General features: G+C 45.7%; 1 protein-coding gene across 1 annotated transcript in view; it reads left to right on the top strand.

Annotated features, from left to right (window-relative positions):
- The first annotated feature begins 3,030 nt into the window (after positions 1-3,030).
- The window catches only part of CCDC171 (coiled-coil domain containing 171), a 404,099-nt gene continuing 399,282 nt past the window's right edge, over positions 3,031-7,847 (top strand). The window contains exon 1 of the mRNA XM_011930380.1: positions 3,031-3,346. The gene's annotated coding sequence lies outside the window, so the exon portion shown is untranslated. The remainder of the gene's footprint in view (positions 3,347-7,847) is intronic.

Here is a 7,847-nt window from a genome sequence, read left to right as displayed (position 1 = left end):
AGGAGAACAATCTATATAGCTTTTCTCAAGTAGGAGTAGCATGTTAAGCAAACAAAGGACAACAGAGAACTGACCTTATATCTACTGGAAAAACAGAAAATCTCCACACATTTTGAAATGGTCTGATTTATTGTGTAATTATTATATTTTTTTCTGCTTAAAACTCTTCATTAGCTTCATTGCTTGATAAACTCCTAAGTATGATGTAGAAATTCCTCTGTGATCTGGGTTCTGCATATTTCTCTAGTCTCATCGCTCACACCTCCTTTGCACACACAGCTTTTTCCAGCTTTTCAAATGTCTCGTGCTGGCTCTTGTGCTCGTGTTTGCAGCTTCTGGGTCTTCCTTCTAGTTCCCTGTTAGCTTCTTAAATCTTTAACTGTCTTCTCAAACTAAACTCAAAGTTCTTTTCTATGAATAATTTTTGGGTGCTCAGGGTTGACATCAACATTCCCCTGTGTTTCCATCACCTAGCTCCATGCTGGGTACACAGTCTGTATTCTATAAATGCTGAGTGAGCAAATAAATGAAAATGCAAGTCTTCACATCACATCCATTTTTCATTTCAAAAACATACAATATAGTACACAGCATTTATTCTTGCCATACAATATTCATGTTTGTGATTTTGTTAAAACACAAATAATTTTTTTTTTTGAGATGGAGTCTCACCCAGTCACCCAGGCTGGAGTGCAGTGGCGTGATCTTGGCTCACTGCAAGCTCCGCCTCCTGGGTTCATGTGATTCTCCTGCCTCAGCCTCCCGAGTAGCTGGGACTACAGGCGCCCGCCACCACGCCCATCTAATTTTTTGTATTTTTAGTAGAGGCGGGGTTTCACCGTGTTAGCCAGGATGGTCTCGGTCTCCTGACCTCGTGATCCGCCCACCTCGGCCTCCCAAAGTGCTGGGATTACAGGTGTGAGCCACCGCGCCCGGCCAACACAAGTAAAATTTTAAGTAGCTCCAGCTACTCAGGAGGCTGAGGCAGGAGGATGGCTTCAGCCTTGGAGGTCGAGGCTGCAGTGAGGCATGATTGTGCCACTGTACTCCAGCCTGGGCAACAGTGCACAACCCTGTTTCTTTTTTTCTTTCTTTTTTTTTTTTTTGAGATGGAGTCTTGCTCTGTCGCCTGGGCTGGAGTGCAGTGGCGGGATCTCGGCTCACTGCAAGCTCCGCCTCCCGGGTTTATGCCATTCTCCTGCCTCAGCCTCCCGAGTAGCTGGGACTACAGGCGCCCGCCACCTCGCCCGGCTAGTTTTTTTGTATTTTTTAGTAGAGACGGAGTTTCACCGTGTTAGCCAGGAAGGTCTCGATCTCCTGACCTCGTGATCCGCCCGTCTCGGCCTCCCAAAGTGCTGGGATTACAGGCTTGAGCCACCGCGCCCGGCCTACAACCCTGTTTCAAAAAAAAAAAAAAAAGAGAAAGAAAAAAAGAAAATTTAAAAATATTATGTAAAGCTTGTAACATAAAAGTTCTAATCTTATTAGTCTGTGGTAATTTTCCATTTCATTTCTAAACGTTAGAGCGGGCTTTTTCCCTTTATTTCCTTTGGAGCAATTATCCTCTTTATGACTCTAGAAAAAAGAATCAGGGACAGGCCTCCGGTTTAGATCTAAATGACTAAAATCAAACCAATTAAGGTTTCAGTGCTGCAAGAATCAAGGAGGTTTTAATCTCAATTTGTGTTTGCATTTATGACCGTTGGCTCTTCCAAGGGAGAGAGGAGACAAGACGGCTCCTACGCCTGGTTTCAGGTTGATTACAATAAACAAGGAACCAGTTCAGTATACAATTTTGCATTAAACACATTTTTGTGCAGAGGTGGTGGTGGTGAAGATAAAATCTTTAATCAAATCCCGCCAATTTGCATTGTTCTCTGGGGGAACAGGCTTTCAAAAGTTAAGGAACAAAAGAGGATTTGGTTTTCCAATCTCCCTTAGGCGGCAGCAGATTATGAAGCAGCCACCGGGAGAAACCAAAGTATAAATTATCAGTAAGAGGACGGTGCGTGCGTGCGTACGTGTGTGTGTGTGAGAGAGAGAGAAAGCGAGAGAAGCGAGGAAAGAGATAGGGAACACACATGCTAAGGCTCCGAGGCGTTTTCCACGATGTGCCTGATTATGTAATGTTGATAATGAAACGCGCTGCAACAGCATCAGTGCATTCTTCCGACCCTGCACACCACCCCAAGCTGGGATACAATGGGGACGGGAGGAGGAGACACGAAGCCCTGTGCAGGCAGACAGCTGTCCAGACAGAGGTAAACCAGGCAGCTGGGCAGAACCTGAGCCCAGAGAATTTCTGCTCAGGCCCCGGGACCAGCCCACCGTTGCTGTGGCTCTAAAGATGGGCAGAAGAACCAGTTTCAAAAAGCAGGATCTGGGATCCGATCTCTTAGGTTTTTATTCAGCAGGCAGGGAAAAGGGGTTAGAAGCGAAAAATCTGCATTTCCACTCGGCTCTGGCGACTGAGACAGGAAAGCGTGCACCTCACGCTGAAAAGCCACAGCAGCGCGTGGGCAGTGCGCACCCTCGCGCGGGGACGCGGAGTTCCTGGAGCGGGAGCGCGGAGCTCCTGGAGCGGGAGCGCGTGCGGTCGCGAGCCCGCCGCTCCCCAGCAACGGCGCATGCGCCCGTTCGTCCCTCAGCGAAGGCGCGCTGCTTGGCGGGCGGGCTCTTCCAATCCGAGTCAGCGTTCTCGGAGTACGTATCTCGGAGCTGCAGGCTGAGGGCTGCGGGAGGCGGGAGGAAGAAGTGGGGCCAGGCTTGAGTTGGGTTGACCTGTGAAAGTCTAGGAAGGTCTGCGAGAGAAGCCCAGTCTTTTCAGCTCCGGAAGTGGCAGTTGTAAACTTCACCTCCCGGGGGCTCGTCTCCTCTTGTATCCCTTTGCTCTTTGTCCCCCTCCTCCCGGGTCCTAGAGTCCGTCGTGTTCCTACAGTTTTTGCTCTTATCCCCGTGGGCTGCCTGAGCCTCCTACCCCTGAGACTTCGAGCGGCTCTTGGGGTCTCGGGTGTGCAGCATGGATCACGCGAGACCCCTGAGGTAACCGCACGGTGTGGGGGCTTCGAGGCGGACGATCTGGGAGGGAGGTGTTGAGAGGGTTGTAGGGGCCCCTGAGTGAGTTTGGGGCGGCCCTGGGACTTTCTGCGTCGCCTCTGGGGCACGCCTCCAGCTCCTTGGGCTGGGTCTCCCCGCCCACCTGGGGGAAGATCTCCGTGGAGCATCCTAGCCAGAGATCGCTGCTGCTGTACCAGAGCGCCGGATAGGGACCAGAGGGGAGGCAGAAGATCGAGACTTGGAGCTTCTTAGGTTTACTGCTGCGGAGCGCTTTCCTTCCCGAGAATCAGTAATCCCCTCGAGGATAGGTACCACGTCTTTCTGCCCCCTCTCCTCTTTTTAAATGCCGGCCACACACTAGACACGCTACAAATGTTTGATAGACGAGAATGAGTTGTGTTAGACTGTCACCTGCAGCTTCTGCCTATCCTCCAAGTCTCAGAGTCTGAGAGACTTGGAATCTGAGTCGGCTGTGCGTTTTCCCGAAGCTGTAAATTTTCTGCAGAAATGGAGCTTTTTGAGTTTTTTTATTCCATTATGATATTGATCCTAGGAAAATACATATTTCATGTGTACATTTTATGTAAATAAGATAAATACGTCTTTATTTTATTAGAAAGAGTTGGTGTCCAGCTCTTTTGAATACATGACATACCGATGTTTTATGGTTTTCATAATATTGGAGAAAAGAACATACGCTTTTGTCACTTGTTTAACAGCTAGTGCCTACTCTCAAAACAATGGTAGAGCAGAAGATGAACATGGTTTTTCATAAAATGCAGAGGAAACAAAGGCGGTGCAGGCTGCTAAGAGGAAAGATGAAGGGCATAGTCTTAGTTTGTAGCGTTCTGTGTTAGTCTTGGCTCAGCCGTTTATGAGCTGCGTCCCCGCAGGCGAATCACCTAACCTTCCTAGGCGTTAGGTTCCTTATCTGTCAGATAAGGAGGATGGACTTAGTCTCTAAAGTCTCATTTGATTCTAAAACGTTTTGGTTGTCTCAGTCCCTTGGTCTTGGTCTTGTTTTGATGTTAAGAACCAAACTTTCCCTTTAAAGGTTCATTATGTAACTATACTGAGAAGCACTTCTAACCCAGGTGTGGTTACTAATGAAGACAGCACTGCATAGTGAAACGGGATGGACGTAGCCGGATGTGGATTTGCATTCTCCTTCTCTGGCTGATTTTTTTTTTTTTTTTTGAGACGAAGTCTCGCTCTGTCCCTCAGGCTGGAGTGCAGTGCCGGGATCGGGGCTCACTGCAAGCTCCGCCTCCCGGGTTCACGCCATGCTCCTGCCTCAGTCTCCCGAGTAGCTGGGACCACAGGCGCCCGCCACCGCATCCGGCTAATTTTCTTTATTTTTAGTAGAGACAGGGTTTCACCATCTTAGCCAGGCTGGGCTCGTGATCTCCTGACCTCGTGATCCGCCCGTCTCGGCCTCCCAAAGTGCTGGGATTACAGGCGTGAGCCACCGCACCCGGTCTCAGGCTGAATATTTTTACACAAATTACTCAACATCTCCAAGCCTCAGTTTTCTTATCTGTGAAATGTGCATAATAATCTTATAGAGGTGAAGGGATTAAATGAAATAAGGAATGCTGATATCAGTGTCTGGCATATAGTAAGTGGCTCAGTAATAGGAGTTTCTATCTTTTCATCCACCCATCCCTCATTTTTCCTCTGATCTGAGCAGACACACTAAAAGATGAGTACATTTGGGATGACCAACTGAAGGACTCCGATGTGAGGTAGAAAAATTTTTTTACCAGTAGTGGCTCCGAAATCTCAAGTAGATTCACCTTTCTGGCTAGCACCTCCTCTTAGGATGTCCGGATCACTGATCCCTTGGCCTCAATTACCCTTTAATCTATTTTAAAAAATGCTTCTCGTTGATGAATGATGTACATAATATCCCATCATCTATTTTAGTAGGAATGGTGAGATTAGTTCAAATTCCACTATCAAAAAAAGATTATTAATACATTAACATAAAAAGCTAATTTGAACCTTGCCTTTTTTTATCTATCACTGCTGCAGGATGGCCTGGTTTTGGTCCAGACCTGTGAAGGTGCTATTTGGATTGAGAATCGACTGAAGGTCTGAGCAATCTTTTGTTGAGAAGACCATGGCTTGTCAGTTTGGATATGGGGAAACATGATATTTTTAAGAAATCTCTAGCAAAGAGCAGAAATGCTTCCCTGACAAGTGACGTCTTACATGCTTCCCTGGATGGGATGAAGTGTGTCTTGAGGGCCAATAGCAAGGCATACAGCAGAGCTCTGTAGTCAGCTAACTTGGGTATAAATCCTGACCCTGTCACTAGAGATATGAGAGATGTGACTTTGGGCAAGTGATTGAATATCTGTAAGCCCTGGTTTCCTCATGTATAAAGTATGGATATTAGCATTATCTTCCCTTTGGGGTTGGTGTAAAGTGAAATGAAATAATATGTAGAAAGTTTTTAGTACAATGCCTGGAGAAGGGACTTTTGTGACAGTTGGAATGATGACAGCAGGGAATGACTTTGTGTCATACAGTTCACAAATGATGATCAATTGAATATTTTCAAATGGAAAGTAATATTTATAGTTAAATATTGAAGAAGATAAAGGCTGATTTTGATTGCATGTCATAAGGAATTTTTAATTACTCACATAGTTTGGCCAAATTGTGCATTTTAACTTTGTGGAGTTTCACAGGGAAGTTTCAAGTAAAGCCAGAAATAAATATTCTTTTTTTTTTTTTTTTTTTTTGAGGCGGAGTCTTGCTCTGTCGCCCGGACTGGAGTGCAGTGGCCAGATCTCAGCTCACTGCAAGCTCCGCCTCCTGGGTTTAGGCCATTCTCCTGCCTCAGCCTCCCGAGTAGCTGAGACTACAGGCGCCTGCCACCTCGCCCAGCTAGTTTTTTTTGTATTTTTAGTAGAGACGGGGTTTCACCGTGTTAGCCAGGATGGTCTCGATCTCCTGACCTCGTGATCCGCCCGTCTCGGCCTCCCAAAGTGCTGGGATTACAGGCTTGAGCCACCGCGCCCGGCCAATAAATATTCTTTAAGGGCACTGCAGTTCTTTAACTTAGCTTCATATTCCATTGACATTTTCATTACTGTACTGTAACTCCCTACTTGACTGTCCTCATCATTCCTTGCCTTTTCACCTGGTGGAAGAAGAGGGGCGAGGTTTTACTGCACCTTCTCTGCCATGCTCAGTTGCATGGGAATCCTATCATAGTTCAAATTGAGCCACTGACCATATCAACTTTGGTCCTTCATTGATTTAGTCTTCCTAGAACACACAGAGAGGTAAATCCTCGTTCTCTATGTTATCAGGAGCTGATATCAGCAAGGAAGATGAAGTAAATTAAAAAAAAAAAGAAGGCTTGATAAAATACACACAGGCAGAGCTGGTGTGGAAACCCATTTTCCTGTCTTACCTGTCTGTTACTCAACTTTTTTTCACCTTAGGTTCAAGATGCTGCCTGCAGATCTTTGCCATGTGGCCTCTTCCATAGGCATTTCACAGCATGACACTTTGCTTTTTTTTTTTTTTTTTTTGAGATGGAGTCTCACTCTGTAGCCCAGGCTGGAGTGCAGTGGCACAATCTCGGCTCATTGCAATCTCCGCCTCCTGGGTTCAAGCGATTCTTCTACCTCACCCTCCCGAGTAGCTGGGATTACAGGTGCTCGCCACCACGCCTGGCTAATTTTCTTTATTTTTAGTAGAGACAGGGTTTCACCATCTTAGCCAGGCTGGTCTTGAACTCCTGACCTCGTGATCCACCCACCTTGGTCTCCTTAAGTGCTGGGATTACAGGCGTGAGCCACTGTACCCAGCCTGACACTTTGCTTCTTTAAGGCCAGCAGGAGATTGTCATTCAGTCTGCTAAGATAAAAGTCTTATATAATGTAATCATAGGAATGGCATCCCTTCATCTTTGCTGTATTCTACTGGTTATATATCAATGAGCTAGAAGTAGATGAAACTTGCTCCTGAGCTATGGAAGATGCTATCTGTCTAGAGGACCATTCAGATATGAAAATGTTAGATGCCAAAATAATGCACTGAAGTATGATGATTAACTTTATTGAAACAACTTTATTAAAAGTTTGATAACTTCTTCTTCCCACACTTCTCTGCCCATTATACAAAAACATGATTAGGGCCCTAACTATCTGAAATTATTTTCCTAAGAGATAAATAGAGGTCTGTTTATGCCTGTTGTGCCACTTGTGTGTGTGTGTGTGTGTGTGTATTTAAGCTTTTCAGCAAAACAGGAATATTTCATGTACATGCTTTTGTACTTTGGACATTACTCTTAAATACAGAAGGGTCCATTCCTTCTAGGTTCTAACTCTTACTTTCATTCTGAAGGAAGTTTCCCTGGGGTCTGACCTTTAGGAGCATGGTGATAAGGTGACAAGATTTTGGGACAGTATTTGAAGAGCTTGATAGAGACTCCTTGGTGCCCCCCACTTAATAGCTGAATGGGCAAGACAGTTGAGCCTCTCTGAATCAGATGAGTTTTCTTAAAAAGCGAGGATAGTAACCCTCAGGTAAGGTAACTTAAAGTTCAGCTTTATGTGTTATCAGTGGCCTTGTAGAAAGAACTTGGACTTTAGTGTCAGAGAGTTATGAGTTGGAATCTTGATTCTGTAAGTCTGTGACTTTTTCAAGTTACTACTTTTTTGTTTGTTTGTTTGTTTGTTTTTGAGACGGAGTTTCACTCTTGTTGCCCAGGCTGGAGTGCAATGGTGCCATCTTGGCTGACTGCAACCTCTGCCTCCCAGGTTCAAGTG

This window comes from Colobus angolensis, unplaced genomic scaffold (assembly GCF_000951035.1).
Source record: "Colobus angolensis palliatus isolate OR3802 unplaced genomic scaffold, Cang.pa_1.0 Scaffold86, whole genome shotgun sequence".
NCBI classification, from domain to species: Eukaryota; Metazoa; Chordata; class Mammalia; order Primates; family Cercopithecidae; genus Colobus; species Colobus angolensis.
This window is presented reverse-complemented; position numbering and strand designations above follow the sequence as displayed.